Source organism: Lactuca saligna, chromosome 1 (assembly GCF_052625555.1).
Source record: "Lactuca saligna cultivar CGN05327 chromosome 1, ASM5262555v1, whole genome shotgun sequence".
Lineage (NCBI taxonomy): Eukaryota > Viridiplantae > Streptophyta > Magnoliopsida > Asterales > Asteraceae > Lactuca > Lactuca saligna.
In genome coordinates, this window is record NC_136417.1 from 157,396,322 (window position 1) to 157,413,569 (window position 17,248).

The following is a 17,248-nucleotide window of genomic DNA, read 5'->3' on the forward strand; positions in this document are numbered from 1 at the left end:
TGCGTTTTTTTTTTCTTTCTTGCTATATCCATGCTCGGGCGGCCTCCGGTTCAATGTTGATTGTTTTCTTGTTTCCCGAACCGAGCCGATCCATCACGTGGGTCCCACGCCTCGCGTCCGAAAGCAAACGAGGTTCTGCGTCTTGTAAGACATAAAAACAATAAGCATGGATAGTATTTCGGGTGCGATCATACCAGCACTAATGCACCGGATCCCATCAGAACTCCGCAGTTAAGCGTGCTTGGGCGTGAGTAGTACTAGGATGGGTGACCCCCCGGGAAGTCCTCGTGTTGCACCCCCTTTTTCGTTGCCCGTCTGCGTTTTTTTTATGTTTTAGGTGCGTTTTTTTTTTCTTTCTTGGTATATCAATGCTCGGGCGGCCTCCGGTTCAATGTTGATTGTTTTCTTGTTTCCCGAACCGAGCCGATCCATCACGTGGGTCCCACGCCTCGCGTCCGAAAGCAAACGAGGTTCTGCGTCTTGTAAGACATAAAAACAATAAGCATGGATAGTATTTCGGGTGCGATCATACCAGCACTAATGCACCGGATCCCATCAGAACTCCGCAGTTAAGCGTGCTTGGGCGAGAGTAGTACTAGGATGGGTGACCCCCCGGGAAGTCCTCGTGTTGCACCCCCTTTTTCGTTGCCCGTCTGCGTTTTTTTTATGTTTTAGGTGCGTTTTTTTTTTCTTTCTTGGTATATCAATGCTCGGGCGGCCTCCGGTTCAATGTTGATTGTTTTCTTGTTTCCCGAACCGAGCCGATCCATCACGTGGGTCCCACGCCTCGCGTCCGAAAGCAAACGAGGTTCTGCGTCTTGTAAGACATAAAAACAATAAGCATGGATAGTATTTCGGGTGCGATCATACCAGCACTAATGCACCGGATCCCATCAGAACTCCGCCGTTAAGCGTGCTTGGGCGAGAGTAGTACTAGGATGGGTGACCCCCCGGGAAGTCCTCGTGTTGCACCCCCTTTTGCTTTGCCCGTCTGCGTTTTTTTTATGTTTTAGGTGCGTTTTTTTTTCTTTCTTGCTATATCCATGCTCGGGCGGCCTCCGGTTCAATGTTGATTGTTTTCTTGTTTCCCGAACCGAGCCGATCCATCACGTGGGTCCCACGCCTCGCGTCCGAAAGCAAACGAGGTTCTGCGTCTTGTAAGACATAAAAACAATAAGCATGGATAGTATTTCGGGTGCGATCATACCAGCACTAATGCACCGGATCCCATCAGAACTCCGCAGTTAAGCGTGCTTGGGCGTGAGTAGTACTAGGATGGGTGACCCCCCGGGAAGTCCTCGTGTTGCACCCCCTTTTTCGTTGCCCGTCTGCGTTTTTTTTATGTTTTAGGTGCGTTTTTTTTTTTTCTTTCTTGGTATATCAATGCTCGGGCGGCCTCCGGTTCAATGTTGATTGTTTTCTTGTTTCCCGAACCGAGCCGATCCATCACGTGGGTCCCACGCCTCGCGTCCGAAAGCAAACGAGGTTCTGCGTCTTGTAAGACATAAAAACAATAAGCATGGATAGTATTTCGGGTGCGATCATACCAGCACTAATGCACCGGATCCCATCAGAACTCCGCAGTTAAGCGTGCTTGGGCGAGAGTAGTACTAGGATGGGTGACCCCCTGGGAAGTCCTCGTGTTGCACCCCCTTTTTCGTTGCCCGTCTGTGTTTTTTTATGTTTTAGGTGCGTTTTTTTTTTCTTTCTTGCTATATCCATGCTCGGGCGGCCTCCGGTTCAATGTTGATTGTTTTCTTGTTTCCCGAACCGAGCCGATGCATCACGTGGGTCCCACGCCTCGCGTCCGAAAGCAAACGAGGTTCTGCGTCTTGTAAGACATAAAAACAATAAGCATGGATAGTATTTCGGGTGCGATCATACCAGCACTAATGCACCGGATCCCATCAGAACTCCGCCGTTAAGCGTGCTTGGGCGAGAGTAGTACTAGGATGGGTGACCCCCCGGGAAGTCCTCGTGTTGCACCCCCTTTTTCTTTGCCCGTCTGCGTTTTTTTTATGTTTTAGGTGCGTTTTTTTTTCTTTCTTGCTATATCCATGCTCGGGCGGCCTCCGGTTCAATGTTGATTGTTTTCTTGTTTCCCGAACCGAGCCGATCCATCACGTGGGTCCCACGCCTCGCGTCCGAAAGCAAACGAGGTTCTGCGTCTTGTAAGACATAAAAACAATAAGCATGGATAGTATTTCGGGTGCGATCATACCAGCACTAATGTACCGGATCCCATCAGAACTCCGCAGTTAAGCGTGCTTGGGCGAGAGTAGTACTAGGATGGGTGACCCCCCGGGAAGTCCTCGTGTTGCACCCCCTTTTTCGTTGCCAGTCTGCGTTTTTTTATGTTTTAGGTGCGTTTTTTTTTTCTTTCTTGCTATATCCATGCTCGGGCGGCCTCCGGTTCAATGTTGATTGTTTTCTTGTTTCCCGAACCGAGCCGATCCATCACGTGGGTCCCACGCCTCGCGTCCGAAAGCAAACGAGGTTCTGCGTCTTGTAAGACATAAAAACAATAAGCATGGATAGTATTTCGGGTGCGATCATACCAGCACTAATGCACCGGATCCCATCAGAACTCCGCAGTTAAGCGTGCTTGGGCGAGAGTAGTACTAGGATGGGTGACCCCCCGGGAAGTCCTCGTGTTGCACCCCCTTTTTCGTTGCCCGTCTGCGTTTTTTTATGTTTTAGGTGCGTTTTTTTTTCTTTCTTGCTATATCCATGCTCGGGCGGCCTCTGGTTCAATGTTGATTGTTTTCTTGTTTCCCGAACCGAGCCGATCCATCACGTGGGTCCCACGCCTCGCGTCCGAAAGCAAACGAGGTTCTGCGTCTTGTAAGACATAAAAACAATAAGCATGGATAGTATTTCGGGTGCGATCATACCAGCACTAATGCACCGGATCCCATCAGAACTCCGCAGTTAAGCGTGCTTGGGCGAGAGTAGTACTAGGATGGGTGACCCCCCGGGAAGTCCTCGTGTTGCACCCCCTTTTTCGTTGCCCGTCTGCGTTTTTTTTATGTTTTAGGTGCGTTTTTTTTTTCTTTCTTGGTATATCAATGCTCGGGCGGCCTCCGGTTCAATGTTGATTGTTTTCTTGTTTCCCGAACCGAGCCGATCCATCACGTGGGTCCCACGCCTCGCGTCCGAAAGCAAACGAGGTTCTGCGTCTTGTAAGACATAAAAACAATAAGCATGGATAGTATTTCGGGTGCGATCATACCAGCACTAATGCACCGGATCCCATCAGAACTCCGCAGTTAAGCGTGCTTGGGCGAGAGTAGTACTAGGATGGGTGACCCCCTGGGAAGTCCTCGTGTTGCACCCCCTTTTTCGTTGCCCGTCTGCGTTTTTTTTATGTTTTAGGTGCGTTTTTTTTCTTTCTTGCTATATCCATGCTCGGGCGGCCTCCGGTTCAATGTTGATTGTTTTCTTGTTTCCCGAACCGAGCCGATCCATCACGTGGGTCCCACGCCTCGCGTCCAAAAGCAAACGAGGTTCTGCGTCTTGTAAGACATAAAAACAATAAGCATGGATAGTATTTCGGGTGCGATCATACCAGCACTAATGCACCGGATTCCATCAGAACTCCGCCGTTAAGCGTGCTTGGGCGAGAGTAGTACTAGGATGGGTGACCCCCCGGGAAGTCCTCGTGTTGCACCCCCTTTTTCTTTGCCCGTCTGCGTTTTTTTTATGTTTTAGGTGCGTTTTTTTTTTCTTTCTTGCTATATCCATGCTCGGGCGGCCTCCGGTTCAATGTTGATTGTTTTCTTGTTTCCCGAACCGAACCGATCCATCACGTGGGTCCCACGCCTCGCGTCCGAAAGCAAACGAGGTTCTGCGTCTTGTAAGACATAAAAACAATAAGCATGGATAGTATTTCGGGTGCGATCATACCAGCACTAATGCACCGGATCCCATCAGAACTCCGCAGTTAAGCGTGCTTGGGCGTGAGTAGTACTAGGATGGGTGACCCCCCGGGAAGTCCTCGTGTTGCACCCCCTTTTTCGTTGCCCGTCTGCGTTTTTTTTATGTTTTAGGTGCGTTTTTTTTTTCTTTCTTGGTATATCAATGCTCGGGCGGCTTCCGGTTCAATGTTGATTGTTTTCTTGTTTCCCGAACCGAGCCGATCCATCACGTGGGTCCCACGCCTCGCGTCCGAAAGCAAACGAGGTTCTGCGTCTTGTAAGACATAAAAACAATAAGCATGGATAGTATTTCGGGTGCGATCATACCAGCACTAATGCACCGGATCCCATCAGAACTCCGCAGTTAAGCGTGCTTGGGCGAGAGTAGTACTAGGATGGGTGACCCCCAGGGAAGTCCTCGTGTTGCACCCCCTTTTTCGTTGCCAGTCTGCGTTTTTTTATGTTTTAGGTGCGTTTTTTTTTCTTTCTTGCTATATCCATGCTCGGGCGGCCTCCGGTTCAATGTTGATTGTTTTCTTGTTTCCCGAACCGAGCCGATCCATCACGTGGGTCCCACGCCTCGCGTCCGAAAGCAAACGAGGTTCTGCGTCATGTAAGACATAAAAACAATAAGCATGGATAGTATTTCGGGTGCGATCATACCAGCACTAATGCACCGGATCCCATCAGAACTCCGCAGTTAAGCGTGCTTGGGCGAGAGTAGTACTAGGATGGGTGACCCCCTGGGAAGTCCTCGTGTTGCACCCCCTTTTTCGTTGCCCGTCTGCGTTTTTTTATGTTTTAGGTGCGTTTTTTTTTTCTTTCTTGCTATATCCATGCTCGGGCGGCCTCCGGTTCAATGTTGATTGTTTTCTTGTTTCCCGAACCGAGCCGATCCATCACGTGGGTCCCACGCCTCGCGTCCGAAAGCAAACGAGGTTCTGCGTCTTGTAAGACATAAAAACAATAAGCATGGATAGTATTTCGGGTGCGATCATACCAGCACTAATGCACCGGATCCCATCAGAACTCCGCAGTTAAGCGTGCTTGGGCGAGAGTAGTACTAGGATGGGTGACCCCCCGGGAAGTCCTCGTGTTGCACCCCCTTTTTCGTTGCCCGTCTGCGTTTTTTTATGTTTTAGGTGCGTTTTTTTTCTTTCTTGCTATATCCATGCTCGGGCGGCCTCCGGTTCAATGTTGATTGTTTTCTTGTTTCCCGAACCGAGCCGATCCATCACGTGGGTCCCACGCCTCGCGTCCGAAAGCAAACGAGGTTCTGCGTCTTATAAGACATAAAAACAATAAGCATGGATAGTATTTCGGGTGCGATCATACCAGCACTAATGCACCGGATCCCATCAGAACTCCGCCGTTAAGCGTGCTTGGGCGAGAGTAGTACTAGGATGGGTGACCCCCCGGGAAGTCCTCGTGTTGCACCCCCTTTTTCTTTGCCCGTCTGCGTTTTTTTTATGTTTTAGGTGCGTTTTTTTTCTTTCTTGCTATATCCATGCTCGGGCGGCCTCCGGTTCAATGTTGATTGTTTTCTTGTTTCCCGAACCGAGCCGATCCATCACGTGGGTCCCACGCCTCGCGTCCGAAAGCAAACGAGGTTCTGCGTCTTGTAAGACATAAAAACAATAAGCATGGATAGTATTTCGGGTGCGATCATACCAGCACTAATGCACCGGATCCCATCAGAACTCCGCAGTTAAGCGTGCTTGGGCGAGAGTAGTACTAGGATGGGTGACCCCCTGGGAAGTCCTCGTGTTGCACCCCCTTTTTCGTTGCCCGTCTGCGTTTTTTTATGTTTTAGGTGCGTTTTTTTTCTCTTTCTTGCTATATCCATGCTCGGGCGGCCTCCGGTTCAATGTTGATTGTTTTCTTGTTTCCCGAACCGAGCCGATCCATCACGTGGGTCCCACGCCTCGCGTCCGAAAGCAAACGAGGTTCTGCGTCTTGTAAGACATAAAAACAATAAGCATGGATAGTATTTCGGGTGCGATCATACCAGCACTAATGCACCGGATCCCATCAGAACTCCGCCGTTAAGCGTGCTTGGGCGAGAGTAGTACTAGGATGGGTGACCCCCCGGGAAGTCCTCGTGTTGCACCCCCTTTTTCTTTGCCCGTCTGCGTTTTTTTTATGTTTTAGGTGCGTTTTTTTTTTTTCTTTCTTGCTATATCCATGCTCGGGCGGCCTCCGGTTCAATGTTGATTGTTTTCTTGTTTCCCGAACCGAACCGATCCATCACGTGGGTCCCACGCCTCGCGTCCGAAAGCAAACGAGGTTCTGCGTCTTGTAAGACATAAAAACAATAAGCATGGATAGTATTTCGGGTGCGATCATACCAGCACTAATGCACCGGATCCCATCAGAACTCCGCAGTTAAGCGTGCTTGGGCGTGAGTAGTACTAGGATGGGTGACCCCCCGGGAAGTCCTCGTGTTGCACCCCCTTTTTCGTTGCCCGTCTGCGTTTTTTTTATGTTTTAGGTGCGTTTTTTTTTTCTTTCTTGGTATATCAATGCTCGGGCGGCCTCCGGTTCAATGTTGATTGTTTTCTTGTTTCCCGAACCGAGCCGATCCATCACGTGGGTCCCACGCCTCGCGTCCGAAAGCAAACGAGGTTCTGCGTCTTGTAAGACATAAAAACAATAAGCATGGATAGTATTTCGGGTGCGATCATACCAGCACTAATGCACCGGATCCCATCAGAACTCCGCAGTTAAGCGTGCTTGGGCGAGAGTAGTACTAGGATGGGTGACCCCCTGGGAAGTCCTCGTGTTGCACCCCCTTTTTCGTTGCCCGTCTGCGTTTTTTTTATGTTTTAGGTGCGTTTTTTTTCTTTCTTGCTATATCCATGCTCGGGCGGCCTCCGGTTCAATGTTGATTGTTTTCTTGTTTCCCGAACCGAGCCGATCCATCACGTGGGTCCCACGCCTCGCGTCCGAAAGCAAACGAGGTTCTGCGTCTTGTAAGACATAAAAACAATAAGCATGGATAGTATTTCGGGTGCGATCATACAAGCACTAATGCACCGGATCCCATCAGAACTTCGCAGTTAAGCGTGCTTGGGCGAGAGTAGTACTAGGATGGGTGACCCCCTGGGAAGTCCTCGTGTTGCACCCCCTTTTTCGTTGCCCGTCTGCGTTTTTTTATGTTTTAGGTGCGTTTTTTTTTCTTTCTTGCTATATCCATGCTCGGGCGGCCTCCGGTTCAATGTTGATTGTTTTCTTGTTTCCCGAACCGAGTCGATCCATCACGTGGGTCCCACGCCTCGCGTCCGAAAGCAAACGAGGTTCTGCGTCTTGTAAGACATAAAAACAATAAGCATGGATAGTATTTCGGGTGCGATCATACCAGCACTAATGCACCGGATCCCATCAGAACTCCGCCGTTAAGCGTGCTTGGGCGAGAGTAGTACTAGGATGGGTGACCCCCCGGGAAGTCCTCGTGTTGCACCCCCTTTTTCTTTGCCCGTCTGCGTTTTTTTTATGTTTTAGGTGCGTTTTTTTTCTTTCTTACTATATCCATGCTCGGGCGGCCTCCGGTTCAATGTTGATTGTTTTCTTGTTTCCCGAACCGAGCCGATCCATCACGTGGGTCCCACGCCTCGCGTCCGAAAGCAAACGAGGTTCTGCGTCTTGGAGGACATAAAAACAATAAGCATGGATAGTATTTCGGGTGCGATCATACCAGCACTAATGCACCGGATCCCATCAGAACTCCGCCGTTAAGCGTGCTTGGGCGAGAGTAGTACTAGGATGGGTGACCCCCCGGGAAGTCCTCGTGTTGCACCCCCTTTTTCTTTGCCCGTCTGCGTTTTTTTTATGTTTTAGGTGCGTTTTTTTTCTTTCTTGCTATATCCATGCTCGGGCGGCCTCCGGTTCAATGTTGATTGTTTTCTTGTTTCCCGAACCGAGCCGATCCATCACGTGGGTCCCACGCCTCGCGTCCGAAAGCAAACGAGGTTCTGCGTCATGTAAGACATAAAAACAATAAGCATGGATAGTATTTCGGGTGCGATCATACCAGCACTAATGCACCGGATCCCATCAGAACTCCGCAGTTAAGCGTGCTTGGGCGAGAGTAGTACTAGGATGGGTGACCCCCTGGGAAGTCCTCGTGTTGCACCCCCTTATTCGTTGCCCGTCTGCGTTTTTTTATGTTTTAGGTGCGTTTTTTTTTTCTTTCTTGCTATATCCATGCTCGGGCGGCCTCCGGTTCAATGTTGATTGTTTTCTTGTTTCCCGAACCGAGCCGATCCATCACGTGGGTCCCACGCCTCGCGTCCGAAAGCAAACGAGGTTCTGCGTCTTGTAAGACATAAAAACAATAAGCATGGATAGTATTTCGGGTGCGATCATACCAGCACTAATGCACCGGATCCCATCAGAACTCCGCAGTTAAGCGTGCTTGGGCGAGAGTAGTACTAGGATGGGTGACCCCCCGGGAAGTCCTCGTGTTGCACCCCCTTTTTCGTTGCCCGTCTGCGTTTTTTTATGTTTTAGGTGCGTTTTTTTTCTTTCTTGCTATATCCATGCTCGGGCGGCCTCCGGTTCAATGTTGATTGTTTTCTTGTTTCCCGAACCGAGCCGATCCATCACGTGGGTCCCACGCCTCGCGTCCGAAAGCAAACGAGGTTCTGCGTCTTGTAAGACATAAAAACAATAAGCATGGATAGTATTTCGGGTGCGATCATACAAGCACTAATGCACCGGATCCCATCAGAACTACGCAGTTAAGCGTGCTTGGGCGAGAGTAGTACTAGGATGGGTGACCCCCTGGGAAGTCCTCGTGTTGCACCCCCTTTTTCGTTGCCCATCTGCGTTTTTTTATGTTTTAGGTGCGTTTTTTTTTTTCTTTCTTGCTATATCCATGCTCGGGCGGCCTCCGGTTCAATGTTGATTGTTTTCTTGTTTCCCGAACCGAGTCGATCCATCACGTGGGTCCCACGCCTCGCGTCCGAAAGCAAACGAGGTTCTGCGTCTTATAAGACATAAAAACAATAAGCATGGATAGTATTTCGGGTGCGATCATACCAGCACTAATGCACCGGATCCCATCAGAACTCCGCCGTTAAGCGTGCTTGGGCGAGAGTAGTACTAGGATGGGTGACCCCCCGGGAAGTCCTCGTGTTGCACCCCCTTTTTCTTTGCCCGTCTGCGTTTTTTTTATGTTTTAGGTGCGTTTTTTTTCTTTCTTGCTATATCCATGCTCGGGCGGCCTCCGGTTCAATGTTGATTGTTTTCTTGTTTCCCGAACCGAGCCGATCCATCACGTGGGTCCCACGCCTCGCGTCCGAAAGCAAACGAGGTTCTGCGTCTTGTAAGACATAAAAACAATAAGCATGGATAGTATTTCGGGTGCGATCATACCAGCACTAATGCACCGGATCCCATCAGAACTCCGCAGTTAAGCGTGCTTGGGCGAGAGTAGTACTAGGATGGGTGACCCCCTGGGAAGTCCTCGTGTTGCACCCCCTTTTTCGTTGCCCGTCTGCGTTTTTTTATGTTTTAGGTGCGTTTTTTTTCTCTTTCTTGCTATATCCATGCTCGGGCGGCCTCCGGTTCAATGTTGATTGTTTTCTTGTTTCCCGAACCGAGCCGATCCATCACGTGGGTCCCACGCCTCGCGTCCGAAAGCAAACGAGGTTCTGCGTCTTGTAAGACATAAAAACAATAAGCATGGATAGTATTTCGGGTGCGATCATACCAGCACTAATGCACCGGATCCCATCAGAACTCCGCAGTTAAGCGTGCTTGGGCGAGAGTAGTACTAGGATGGGTGACCCCCTGGGAAGTCCTCGTGTTGCACCCCCTTTTTCGTTGCCCGTCTGCGTTTTTTTTATGTTTTAGGTGCGTTTTTTTTCTTTCTTGCTATATCCATGCTCGGGCGGCCTCCGGTTCAATGTTGATTGTTTTCTTGTTTCCCGAACCGAGCCGATCCATCACGTGGGTCCCACGCCTCGCGTCCGAAAGCAAACGAGGTTCTGCGTCTTGTAAGACATAAAAACAATAAGCATGGATAGTATTTCGGGTGCGATCATACAAGCACTAATGCACCGGATCCCATCAGAACTTCGCAGTTAAGCGTGCTTGGGCGAGAGTAGTACTAGGATGGGTGACCCCCTGGGAAGTCCTCGTGTTGCACCCCCTTTTTCGTTGCCCGTCTGCGTTTTTTTATGTTTTAGGTGCGTTTTTTTTCTTTCTTGCTATATCCATGCTCGGGCGGCCTCCGGTTCAATGTTGATTGTTTTCTTGTTTCCCGAACCGAGTCGATCCATCACGTGGGTCCCACGCCTCGCGTCCGAAAGCAAACGAGGTTCTGCGTCTTGTAAGACATAAAAACAATAAGCATGGATAGTATTTCGGGTGCGATCATACCAGCACTAATGCACCGGATCCCATCAGAACTCCGCCGTTAAGCGTGCTTGGGCGAGAGTAGTACTAGGATGGGTGACCCCCCGGGAAGTCCTCGTGTTGCACCCCCTTTTTCTTTGCCCGTCTGCGTTTTTTTTATGTTTTAGGTGCGTTTTTTTTCTTTCTTACTATATCCATGCTCGGGCGGCCTCCGGTTCAATGTTGATTGTTTTCTTGTTTCCCGAACCGAGCCGATCCATCACGTGGGTCCCACGCCTCGCGTCCGAAAGCAAACGAGGTTCTGCGTCTTGGAGGACATAAAAACAATAAGCATGGATAGTATTTCGGGTGCGATCATACCAGCACTAATGCACCGGATCCCATCAGAACTCCGCCGTTAAGCGTGCTTGGGCGAGAGTAGTACTAGGATGGGTGACCCCCCGGGAAGTCCTCGTGTTGCACCCCCTTTTTCTTTGCCCGTCTGCGTTTTTTTTATGTTTTAGGTGCGTTTTTTTTCTTTCTTGCTATATCCATGCTCGGGCGGCCTCCGGTTCAATGTTGATTGTTTTCTTGTTTCCCGAACCGAGCCGATCCATCACGTGGGTCCCACGCCTCGCGTCCGAAAGCAAACGAGGTTCTGCGTCATGTAAGACATAAAAACAATAAGCATGGATAGTATTTCGGGTGCGATCATACCAGCACTAATGCACCGGATCCCATCAGAACTCCGCAGTTAAGCGTGCTTGGGCGAGAGTAGTACTAGGATGGGTGACCCCCTGGGAAGTCCTCGTGTTGCACCCCCTTATTCGTTGCCCGTCTGCGTTTTTTTATGTTTTAGGTGCGTTTTTTTTTTTCTTTCTTGCTATATCCATGCTCGGGCGGCCTCCGGTTCAATGTTGATTGTTTTCTTGTTTCCCGAACCGAGCCGATCCATCACGTGGGTCCCACGCCTCGCGTCCGAAAGCAAACGAGGTTCTGCGTCTTGTAAGACATAAAAACAATAAGCATGGATAGTATTTCGGGTGCGATCATACCAGCACTAATGCACCGGATCCCATCAGAACTCCGCAGTTAAGCGTGCTTGGGCGAGAGTAGTACTAGGATGGGTGACCCCCCGGGAAGTCCTCGTGTTGCACCCCCTTTTTCGTTGCCCGTCTGCGTTTTTTTATGTTTTAGGTGCGTTTTTTTTCTTTCTTGCTATATCCATGCTCGGGCGGCCTCCGGTTCAATGTTGATTGTTTTCTTGTTTCCCGAACCGAGCCGATCCATCACGTGGGTCCCACGCCTCGCGTCCGAAAGCAAACGAGGTTCTGCGTCTTGTAAGACATAAAAACAATAAGCATGGATAGTATTTCGGGTGCGATCATACCAGCACTAATGCACCGGATCCCATCAGAACTACGCAGTTAAGCGTGCTTGGGCGAGAGTAGTACTAGGATGGGTGACCCCCTGGGAAGTCCTCGTGTTGCACCCCCTTTTTCGTTGCCCATCTGCGTTTTTTTATGTTTTAGGTGCGTTTTTTTTTTCTTTCTTGCTATATCCATGCTCGGGCGGCCTCCGGTTCAATGTTGATTGTTTTCTTGTTTCCCGAACCGAGTCGATCCATCACGTGGGTCCCACGCCTCGCGTCCGAAAGCAAACGAGGTTCTGCGTCTTATAAGACATAAAAACAATAAGCATGGATAGTATTTCGGGTGCGATCATACCAGCACTAATGCACCGGATCCCATCAGAACTCCGCCGTTAAGCGTGCTTGGGCGAGAGTAGTACTAGGATGGGTGACCCCCCGGGAAGTCCTCGTGTTGCACCCCCTTTTTCTTTGCCCGTCTGCGTTTTTTTTATGTTTTAGGTGCGTTTTTTTTCTTTCTTGCTATATCCATGCTCGGGCGGCCTCCGGTTCAATGTTGATTGTTTTCTTGTTTCCCGAACCGAGCCGATCCATCACGTGGGTCCCACGCCTCGCGTCCGAAAGCAAACGAGGTTCTGCGTCTTGTAAGACATAAAAACAATAAGCATGGATAGTATTTCGGGTGCGATCATACCAGCACTAATGCACCGGATCCCATCAGAACTCCGCAGTTAAGCGTGCTTGGGCGAGAGTAGTACTAGGATGGGTGACCCCCTGGGAAGTCCTCGTGTTGCACCCCCTTTTTCGTTGCCCGTCTGCGTTTTTTTATGTTTTAGGTGCGTTTTTTTTCTCTTTCTTGCTATATCCATGCTCGGGCGGCCTCCGGTTCAATGTTGATTGTTTTCTTGTTTCCCGAACCGAGCCGATCCATCACGTGGGTCCCACGCCTCGCGTCCGAAAGCAAACGAGGTTCTGCGTCTTGTAAGACATAAAAACAATAAGCATGGATAGTATTTCGGGTGCGATCATACCAGCACTAATGCACCGGATCCCATCAGAACTCCGCCGTTAAGCGTGCTTGGGCGAGAGTAGTACTAGGATGGGTGACCCCCCGGGAAGTCCTCGTGTTGCACCCCCTTTTTCTTTGCCCGTCTGCGTTTTTTTTATGTTTTAGGTGCGTTTTTTTTTTTCTTTCTTGCTATATCCATGCTCGGGCGGCCTCCGGTTCAATGTTGATTGTTTTCTTGTTTCCCGAACCGAACCGATCCATCACGTGGGTCCCACGCCTCGCGTCCGAAAGCAAACGAGGTTCTGCGTCTTGTAAGACATAAAAACAATAAGCATGGATAGTATTTCGGGTGCGATCATACCAGCACTAATGCACCGGATCCCATCAGAACTCCGCAGTTAAGCGTGCTTGGGCGTGAGTAGTACTAGGATGGGTGACCCCCCGGGAAGTCCTCGTGTTGCACCCCCTTTTTCGTTGCCCGTCTGCGTTTTTTTTATGTTTTAGGTGCGTTTTTTTTTTCTTTCTTGGTATATCAATGCTCGGGCGGCCTCCGGTTCAATCTTGATTGTTTTCTTGTTTCCCGAACCGAGCCGATCCATCACGTGGGTCCCACGCCTCGCGTCCGAAAGCAAACGAGGTTCTGCGTCTTGTAAGACATAAAAACAATAAGCATGGATAGTATTTCGGGTGCGATCATACCAGCACTAATGCACCGGATCCCATCAGAACTCCGCAGTTAAGCGTGCTTGGGCGAGAGTAGTACTAGGATGGGTGACCCCCTGGGAAGTCCTCGTGTTGCACCCCCTTTTTCGTTACTCGTCTGCGTTTTTTTTATGTTTTAGGTGCGTTTTTTTTCTTTCTTGCTATATCCATGCTCGGGCGGCCTCCGGTTCAATGTTGATTGTTTTCTTGTTTCCCGAACCGAGCCGATCCATCACGTGGGTCCCACGCCTCGCGTCCGAAAGCAAACGAGGTTCTGCGTCTTGTAAGACATAAAAACAATAAGCATGGATAGTATTTCGGGTGCGATCATACAAGCACTAATGCACCGGATCCCATCAGAACTTCGCAGTTAAGCGTGCTTGGGCGAGAGTAGTACTAGGATGGGTGACCCCCTGGGAAGTCCTCGTGTTGCACCCCCTTTTTCGTTGCCCGTCTGCGTTTTTTTATGTTTTAGGTGCGTTTTTTTTTCTTTCTTGCTATATCCATGCTCGGGCGGCCTCCGGTTCAATGTTGATTGTTTTCTTGTTTCCCGAACCGAGTCGATCCATCACGTGGGTCCCACGCCTCGCGTCCGAAAGCAAACGAGGTTCTGCGTCTTGTAAGACATAAAAACAATAAGCATGGATAGTATTTCGGGTGCGATCATACCAGCACTAATGCACCGGATCCCATCAGAACTCCGCCGTTAAGCGTGCTTGGGCGAGAGTAGTACTAGGATGGGTGACCCCCCGGGAAGTCCTCGTGTTGCACCCCCTTTTTCTTTGCCCGTCTGCGTTTTTTTTATGTTTTAGGTGCGTTTTTTTTCTTTCTTACTATATCCATGCTCGGGCGGCCTCCGGTTCAATGTTGATTGTTTTCTTGTTTCCCGAACCGAGCCGATCCATCACGTGGGTCCCACGCCTCGCGTCCGAAAGCAAACGAGGTTCTGCGTCTTGTAGGACATAAAAACAATAAGCATGGATAGTATTTCGGGTGCGATCATACCAGCACTAATGCACCGGATCCCATCAGAACTCCGCCGTTAAGCGTGCTTGGGCGAGAGTAGTACTAGGATGGGTGACCCCCCGGGAAGTCCTCGTGTTGCACCCCCTTTTTCTTTGCCCGTCTGCGTTTTTTTTATGTTTTAGGTGCGTTTTTTTTCTTTCTTGCTATATCCATGCTCGGGCGGCCTCCGGTTCAATGTTGATTGTTTTCTTGTTTCCCGAACCGAGCCGATCCATCACGTGGGTCCCACGCCTCGCGTCCGAAAGCAAACGAGGTTCTGCGTCATGTAAGACATAAAAACAATAAGCATGGATAGTATTTCGGGTGCGATCATACCAGCACTAATGCACCGGATCCCATCAGAACTCCGCAGTTAAGCGTGCTTGGGCGAGAGTAGTACTAGGATGGGTGACCCCCTGGGAAGTCCTCGTGTTGCACCCCCTTTTTCGTTGCCCGTCTGCGTTTTTTTATGTTTTAGGTGCGTTTTTTTTTTCTTTCTTGGTATATCAATGCTCGGGCGGCCTCCGGTTCAATGTTGATTGTTTTCTTGTTTCCCGAACCGAGCCGATCCATCACGTGGGTCCCACGCCTCGCGTCCGAAAGCAAACGAGGTTCTGCGTCTTGTAAGACATAAAAACAATAAGCATGGATAGTATTTCGGGTGCGATCATACCAGCACTAATGCACCGGATCCCATCAGAACTCCGCAGTTAAGCGTGCTTGGGCGAGAGTAGTACTAGGATGGGTGACCCCCTGGGAAGTCCTCGTGTTGCACCCCCTTTTTCGTTACTCGTCTGCGTTTTTTTTATGTTTTAGGTGCGTTTTTTTTCTTTCTTGCTATATCCATGCTCGGGCGGCCTCCGGTTCAATGTTGATTGTTTTCTTGTTTCCCGAACCGAGCCGATCCATCACGTGGGTCCCACGCCTCGCGTCCGAAAGCAAACGAGGTTCTGCGTCTTGTAAGACATAAAAACAATAAGCATGGATAGTATTTCGGGTGCGATCATACAAGCACTAATGCACCGGATCCCATCAGAACTTCGCAGTTAAGCGTGCTTGGGCGAGAGTAGTACTAGGATGGGTGACCCCCTGGGAAGTCCTCGTGTTGCACCCCCTTTTTCGTTGCCCATCTGCGTTTTTTTATGTTTTAGGTGCGTTTTTTTTTCTTTCTTGCTATATCCATGCTCGGGCGGCCTCCGGTTCAATGTTGATTGTTTTCTTGTTTCCCGAACCGAGTCGATCCATCACGTGGGTCCCACGCCTCGCGTCCGAAAGCAAACGAGGTTCTGCGTCTTGTAAGACATAAAAACAATAAGCATGGATAGTATTTCGGGTGCGATCATACCAGCACTAATGCACCGGATCCCATCAGAACTCCGCCGTTAAGCGTGCTTGGGCGAGAGTAGTACTAGGATGGGTGACCCCCCGGGAAGTCCTCGTGTTGCACCCCCTTTTTCTTTGCCCGTCTGCGTTTTTTTTATGTTTTAGGTGCGTTTTTTTTCTTTCTTACTATATCCATGCTCGGGCGGCCTCCGGTTCAATGTTGATTGTTTTCTTGTTTCCCGAACCGAGCCGATCCATCACGTGGGTCCCACGCCTCGCGTCCGAAAGCAAACGAGGTTCTGCGTCTTGTAGGACATAAAAACAATAAGCATGGATAGTATTTCGGGTGCGATCATACCAGCACTAATGCACCGGATCCCATCAGAACTCCGCCGTTAAGCGTGCTTGGGCGAGAGTAGTACTAGGATGGGTGACCCCCCGGGAAGTCCTCGTGTTGCACCCCCTTTTTCTTTGCCCGTCTGCGTTTTTTTTATGTTTTAGGTGCGTTTTTTTTCTTTCTTGCTATATCCATGCTCGGGCGGCGTCCGGTTCAATGTTGATTGTTTTCTTGTTTCCCGAACCGAGCCGATCCATCACGTGGGTCCCACGCCTCGCGTCCGAAAGCAAACGAGGTTCTGCGTCATGTAAGACATAAAAACAATAAGCATGGATAGTATTTCGGGTGCGATCATACCAGCACTAATGCACCGGATCCCATCAGAACTCCGCAGTTAAGCGTGCTTGGGCGAGAGTAGTACTAGGATGGGTGACCCCCTGGGAAGTCCTCGTGTTGCACCCCCTTTTTCGTTGCCCGTCTGCGTTTTTTTATGTTTTAGGTGCGTTTTTTTTTTCTTTCTTGCTATATCCATGCTCGGGCGGCCTCCGGTTCAATGTTGATTGTTTTCTTGTTTCCCGAACCGAGCCGATCCATCACGTGGGTCCCACGCCTCGCGTCCGAAAGCAAACGAGGTTCTGCGTCTTGTAAGACATAAAAACAATAAGCATGGATAGTATTTCGGGTGCGATCATACCAGCACTAATGCACCGGATCCCATCAGAACTCCGCAGTTAAGCGTGCTTGGGCGAGAGTAGTACTAGGATGGGTGACCCCCCGGGAAGTCCTCGTGTTGCACCCCCTTTTTCGTTGCCCGTCTGCGTTTTTTTTATGTTTTAGGTGCGTTTTTTTTCTTTCTTGCTATATCCATGCTCGGGCGGCCTCCGGTTCAATGTTGATTGTTTTCTTGTTTCCCGAACCGAGCCGATCCATCACGTGGGTCCCACGCCTCGCGTCCGAAAGCAAACGAGGTTCTGCGTCTTGTAAGACATAAAAACAATAAGCATGGATAGTATTTCGGGTGCGATCATACCAGCACTAATGCACCGGATCCCATCAGAACTTCGCAGTTAAGCGTGCTTGGGCGAGAGTAGTACTAGGATGGGTGACCCCCTGGGAAGTCCTCGTGTTGCACCCCCTTTTTCGTTGCCCGTCTGCGTTTTTTTATGTTTTAGGTGCGTTTTTTTTTTTCTTTCTTGCTATATCCATGCTCGGGCGGCCTACGGTTCAATGTTGATTGTTTTCTTGTT

General features: G+C 49.8%; 51 non-coding genes across 51 annotated transcripts; all 51 read left to right on the top strand.

Moving 5' to 3' along the window:
- Window positions 1–180: 180 nt before the first annotated feature.
- LOC145025392 (5S ribosomal RNA) lies at window positions 181–299 on the top strand. The gene has a single exon (XR_013673409.1). It is a non-coding gene; the product is annotated as a 5S ribosomal RNA (ribosomal RNA).
- Window positions 300–518: 219 nt separating this feature from the next.
- LOC145025055 (5S ribosomal RNA) lies at window positions 519–637 on the top strand. The gene has a single exon (XR_013673090.1). It is a non-coding gene; the product is annotated as a 5S ribosomal RNA (ribosomal RNA).
- A 219-nt stretch (window positions 638–856) lies between these two features.
- On the top strand, window positions 857–975 carry LOC145026038 (5S ribosomal RNA). The gene has a single exon (XR_013674024.1). It is a non-coding gene; the product is annotated as a 5S ribosomal RNA (ribosomal RNA).
- Window positions 976–1,193: 218 nt separating this feature from the next.
- On the top strand, window positions 1,194–1,312 carry LOC145025393 (5S ribosomal RNA). The gene has a single exon (XR_013673410.1). It is a non-coding gene; the product is annotated as a 5S ribosomal RNA (ribosomal RNA).
- A 221-nt stretch (window positions 1,313–1,533) lies between these two features.
- On the top strand, window positions 1,534–1,652 carry LOC145015236 (5S ribosomal RNA). The gene has a single exon (XR_013665802.1). It is a non-coding gene; the product is annotated as a 5S ribosomal RNA (ribosomal RNA).
- Window positions 1,653–1,870: 218 nt separating this feature from the next.
- LOC145026039 (5S ribosomal RNA) lies at window positions 1,871–1,989 on the top strand. The gene has a single exon (XR_013674025.1). It is a non-coding gene; the product is annotated as a 5S ribosomal RNA (ribosomal RNA).
- Window positions 1,990–2,207: 218 nt separating this feature from the next.
- On the top strand, window positions 2,208–2,326 carry LOC145025823 (5S ribosomal RNA). The gene has a single exon (XR_013673818.1). It is a non-coding gene; the product is annotated as a 5S ribosomal RNA (ribosomal RNA).
- Window positions 2,327–2,544: 218 nt separating this feature from the next.
- On the top strand, window positions 2,545–2,663 carry LOC145025066 (5S ribosomal RNA). Its single transcript, XR_013673101.1, has one exon. It is a non-coding gene; the product is annotated as a 5S ribosomal RNA (ribosomal RNA).
- Window positions 2,664–2,880: 217 nt separating this feature from the next.
- Window positions 2,881–2,999, top strand: LOC145025077 (5S ribosomal RNA). The gene has a single exon (XR_013673112.1). It is a non-coding gene; the product is annotated as a 5S ribosomal RNA (ribosomal RNA).
- Window positions 3,000–3,218: 219 nt separating this feature from the next.
- On the top strand, window positions 3,219–3,337 carry LOC145015245 (5S ribosomal RNA). The gene has a single exon (XR_013665807.1). It is a non-coding gene; the product is annotated as a 5S ribosomal RNA (ribosomal RNA).
- Window positions 3,338–3,554: 217 nt separating this feature from the next.
- Window positions 3,555–3,673, top strand: LOC145026709 (5S ribosomal RNA). The gene has a single exon (XR_013674666.1). It is a non-coding gene; the product is annotated as a 5S ribosomal RNA (ribosomal RNA).
- Window positions 3,674–3,892: 219 nt separating this feature from the next.
- LOC145025394 (5S ribosomal RNA) lies at window positions 3,893–4,011 on the top strand. Its single transcript, XR_013673411.1, has one exon. It is a non-coding gene; the product is annotated as a 5S ribosomal RNA (ribosomal RNA).
- Window positions 4,012–4,230: 219 nt separating this feature from the next.
- On the top strand, window positions 4,231–4,349 carry LOC145025455 (5S ribosomal RNA). The gene has a single exon (XR_013673469.1). It is a non-coding gene; the product is annotated as a 5S ribosomal RNA (ribosomal RNA).
- Window positions 4,350–4,566: 217 nt separating this feature from the next.
- On the top strand, window positions 4,567–4,685 carry LOC145015253 (5S ribosomal RNA). The gene has a single exon (XR_013665808.1). It is a non-coding gene; the product is annotated as a 5S ribosomal RNA (ribosomal RNA).
- Window positions 4,686–4,903: 218 nt separating this feature from the next.
- LOC145025088 (5S ribosomal RNA) lies at window positions 4,904–5,022 on the top strand. Its single transcript, XR_013673122.1, has one exon. It is a non-coding gene; the product is annotated as a 5S ribosomal RNA (ribosomal RNA).
- A 216-nt stretch (window positions 5,023–5,238) lies between these two features.
- LOC145026040 (5S ribosomal RNA) lies at window positions 5,239–5,357 on the top strand. Its single transcript, XR_013674026.1, has one exon. It is a non-coding gene; the product is annotated as a 5S ribosomal RNA (ribosomal RNA).
- Window positions 5,358–5,574: 217 nt separating this feature from the next.
- LOC145015260 (5S ribosomal RNA) lies at window positions 5,575–5,693 on the top strand. The gene has a single exon (XR_013665812.1). It is a non-coding gene; the product is annotated as a 5S ribosomal RNA (ribosomal RNA).
- Window positions 5,694–5,911: 218 nt separating this feature from the next.
- On the top strand, window positions 5,912–6,030 carry LOC145026042 (5S ribosomal RNA). The gene has a single exon (XR_013674028.1). It is a non-coding gene; the product is annotated as a 5S ribosomal RNA (ribosomal RNA).
- A 221-nt stretch (window positions 6,031–6,251) lies between these two features.
- Window positions 6,252–6,370, top strand: LOC145025395 (5S ribosomal RNA). Its single transcript, XR_013673412.1, has one exon. It is a non-coding gene; the product is annotated as a 5S ribosomal RNA (ribosomal RNA).
- A 219-nt stretch (window positions 6,371–6,589) lies between these two features.
- On the top strand, window positions 6,590–6,708 carry LOC145015266 (5S ribosomal RNA). The gene has a single exon (XR_013665813.1). It is a non-coding gene; the product is annotated as a 5S ribosomal RNA (ribosomal RNA).
- Window positions 6,709–6,925: 217 nt separating this feature from the next.
- On the top strand, window positions 6,926–7,044 carry LOC145026910 (5S ribosomal RNA). The gene has a single exon (XR_013674861.1). It is a non-coding gene; the product is annotated as a 5S ribosomal RNA (ribosomal RNA).
- Window positions 7,045–7,261: 217 nt separating this feature from the next.
- LOC145026043 (5S ribosomal RNA) lies at window positions 7,262–7,380 on the top strand. The gene has a single exon (XR_013674029.1). It is a non-coding gene; the product is annotated as a 5S ribosomal RNA (ribosomal RNA).
- A 217-nt stretch (window positions 7,381–7,597) lies between these two features.
- Window positions 7,598–7,716, top strand: LOC145026044 (5S ribosomal RNA). The gene has a single exon (XR_013674030.1). It is a non-coding gene; the product is annotated as a 5S ribosomal RNA (ribosomal RNA).
- A 217-nt stretch (window positions 7,717–7,933) lies between these two features.
- On the top strand, window positions 7,934–8,052 carry LOC145015273 (5S ribosomal RNA). The gene has a single exon (XR_013665814.1). It is a non-coding gene; the product is annotated as a 5S ribosomal RNA (ribosomal RNA).
- Window positions 8,053–8,270: 218 nt separating this feature from the next.
- On the top strand, window positions 8,271–8,389 carry LOC145025099 (5S ribosomal RNA). The gene has a single exon (XR_013673133.1). It is a non-coding gene; the product is annotated as a 5S ribosomal RNA (ribosomal RNA).
- Window positions 8,390–8,605: 216 nt separating this feature from the next.
- Window positions 8,606–8,724, top strand: LOC145027144 (5S ribosomal RNA). Its single transcript, XR_013675082.1, has one exon. It is a non-coding gene; the product is annotated as a 5S ribosomal RNA (ribosomal RNA).
- Window positions 8,725–8,943: 219 nt separating this feature from the next.
- On the top strand, window positions 8,944–9,062 carry LOC145026045 (5S ribosomal RNA). The gene has a single exon (XR_013674032.1). It is a non-coding gene; the product is annotated as a 5S ribosomal RNA (ribosomal RNA).
- Window positions 9,063–9,279: 217 nt separating this feature from the next.
- LOC145015279 (5S ribosomal RNA) lies at window positions 9,280–9,398 on the top strand. Its single transcript, XR_013665815.1, has one exon. It is a non-coding gene; the product is annotated as a 5S ribosomal RNA (ribosomal RNA).
- A 218-nt stretch (window positions 9,399–9,616) lies between these two features.
- Window positions 9,617–9,735, top strand: LOC145015284 (5S ribosomal RNA). Its single transcript, XR_013665816.1, has one exon. It is a non-coding gene; the product is annotated as a 5S ribosomal RNA (ribosomal RNA).
- A 217-nt stretch (window positions 9,736–9,952) lies between these two features.
- LOC145026911 (5S ribosomal RNA) lies at window positions 9,953–10,071 on the top strand. The gene has a single exon (XR_013674862.1). It is a non-coding gene; the product is annotated as a 5S ribosomal RNA (ribosomal RNA).
- Window positions 10,072–10,287: 216 nt separating this feature from the next.
- On the top strand, window positions 10,288–10,406 carry LOC145026046 (5S ribosomal RNA). Its single transcript, XR_013674033.1, has one exon. It is a non-coding gene; the product is annotated as a 5S ribosomal RNA (ribosomal RNA).
- Window positions 10,407–10,623: 217 nt separating this feature from the next.
- On the top strand, window positions 10,624–10,742 carry LOC145026047 (5S ribosomal RNA). Its single transcript, XR_013674034.1, has one exon. It is a non-coding gene; the product is annotated as a 5S ribosomal RNA (ribosomal RNA).
- Window positions 10,743–10,959: 217 nt separating this feature from the next.
- Window positions 10,960–11,078, top strand: LOC145015291 (5S ribosomal RNA). The gene has a single exon (XR_013665818.1). It is a non-coding gene; the product is annotated as a 5S ribosomal RNA (ribosomal RNA).
- Window positions 11,079–11,297: 219 nt separating this feature from the next.
- LOC145025110 (5S ribosomal RNA) lies at window positions 11,298–11,416 on the top strand. Its single transcript, XR_013673143.1, has one exon. It is a non-coding gene; the product is annotated as a 5S ribosomal RNA (ribosomal RNA).
- Window positions 11,417–11,632: 216 nt separating this feature from the next.
- LOC145026612 (5S ribosomal RNA) lies at window positions 11,633–11,751 on the top strand. The gene has a single exon (XR_013674575.1). It is a non-coding gene; the product is annotated as a 5S ribosomal RNA (ribosomal RNA).
- A 218-nt stretch (window positions 11,752–11,969) lies between these two features.
- Window positions 11,970–12,088, top strand: LOC145026048 (5S ribosomal RNA). The gene has a single exon (XR_013674035.1). It is a non-coding gene; the product is annotated as a 5S ribosomal RNA (ribosomal RNA).
- A 217-nt stretch (window positions 12,089–12,305) lies between these two features.
- Window positions 12,306–12,424, top strand: LOC145015297 (5S ribosomal RNA). Its single transcript, XR_013665824.1, has one exon. It is a non-coding gene; the product is annotated as a 5S ribosomal RNA (ribosomal RNA).
- Window positions 12,425–12,642: 218 nt separating this feature from the next.
- Window positions 12,643–12,761, top strand: LOC145026049 (5S ribosomal RNA). Its single transcript, XR_013674036.1, has one exon. It is a non-coding gene; the product is annotated as a 5S ribosomal RNA (ribosomal RNA).
- A 220-nt stretch (window positions 12,762–12,981) lies between these two features.
- Window positions 12,982–13,100, top strand: LOC145025396 (5S ribosomal RNA). Its single transcript, XR_013673413.1, has one exon. It is a non-coding gene; the product is annotated as a 5S ribosomal RNA (ribosomal RNA).
- Window positions 13,101–13,319: 219 nt separating this feature from the next.
- On the top strand, window positions 13,320–13,438 carry LOC145015301 (5S ribosomal RNA). The gene has a single exon (XR_013665829.1). It is a non-coding gene; the product is annotated as a 5S ribosomal RNA (ribosomal RNA).
- A 217-nt stretch (window positions 13,439–13,655) lies between these two features.
- LOC145026913 (5S ribosomal RNA) lies at window positions 13,656–13,774 on the top strand. Its single transcript, XR_013674863.1, has one exon. It is a non-coding gene; the product is annotated as a 5S ribosomal RNA (ribosomal RNA).
- A 217-nt stretch (window positions 13,775–13,991) lies between these two features.
- Window positions 13,992–14,110, top strand: LOC145026050 (5S ribosomal RNA). The gene has a single exon (XR_013674038.1). It is a non-coding gene; the product is annotated as a 5S ribosomal RNA (ribosomal RNA).
- Window positions 14,111–14,327: 217 nt separating this feature from the next.
- LOC145026051 (5S ribosomal RNA) lies at window positions 14,328–14,446 on the top strand. Its single transcript, XR_013674039.1, has one exon. It is a non-coding gene; the product is annotated as a 5S ribosomal RNA (ribosomal RNA).
- A 217-nt stretch (window positions 14,447–14,663) lies between these two features.
- On the top strand, window positions 14,664–14,782 carry LOC145015315 (5S ribosomal RNA). The gene has a single exon (XR_013665831.1). It is a non-coding gene; the product is annotated as a 5S ribosomal RNA (ribosomal RNA).
- Window positions 14,783–15,000: 218 nt separating this feature from the next.
- LOC145015323 (5S ribosomal RNA) lies at window positions 15,001–15,119 on the top strand. The gene has a single exon (XR_013665832.1). It is a non-coding gene; the product is annotated as a 5S ribosomal RNA (ribosomal RNA).
- A 217-nt stretch (window positions 15,120–15,336) lies between these two features.
- LOC145026914 (5S ribosomal RNA) lies at window positions 15,337–15,455 on the top strand. Its single transcript, XR_013674864.1, has one exon. It is a non-coding gene; the product is annotated as a 5S ribosomal RNA (ribosomal RNA).
- A 217-nt stretch (window positions 15,456–15,672) lies between these two features.
- Window positions 15,673–15,791, top strand: LOC145026053 (5S ribosomal RNA). Its single transcript, XR_013674041.1, has one exon. It is a non-coding gene; the product is annotated as a 5S ribosomal RNA (ribosomal RNA).
- A 217-nt stretch (window positions 15,792–16,008) lies between these two features.
- On the top strand, window positions 16,009–16,127 carry LOC145026054 (5S ribosomal RNA). The gene has a single exon (XR_013674042.1). It is a non-coding gene; the product is annotated as a 5S ribosomal RNA (ribosomal RNA).
- Window positions 16,128–16,344: 217 nt separating this feature from the next.
- LOC145015325 (5S ribosomal RNA) lies at window positions 16,345–16,463 on the top strand. Its single transcript, XR_013665833.1, has one exon. It is a non-coding gene; the product is annotated as a 5S ribosomal RNA (ribosomal RNA).
- Window positions 16,464–16,681: 218 nt separating this feature from the next.
- LOC145025121 (5S ribosomal RNA) lies at window positions 16,682–16,800 on the top strand. Its single transcript, XR_013673154.1, has one exon. It is a non-coding gene; the product is annotated as a 5S ribosomal RNA (ribosomal RNA).
- Window positions 16,801–17,017: 217 nt separating this feature from the next.
- LOC145025788 (5S ribosomal RNA) lies at window positions 17,018–17,136 on the top strand. The gene has a single exon (XR_013673786.1). It is a non-coding gene; the product is annotated as a 5S ribosomal RNA (ribosomal RNA).
- Window positions 17,137–17,248: the final 112 nt, after the last annotated feature.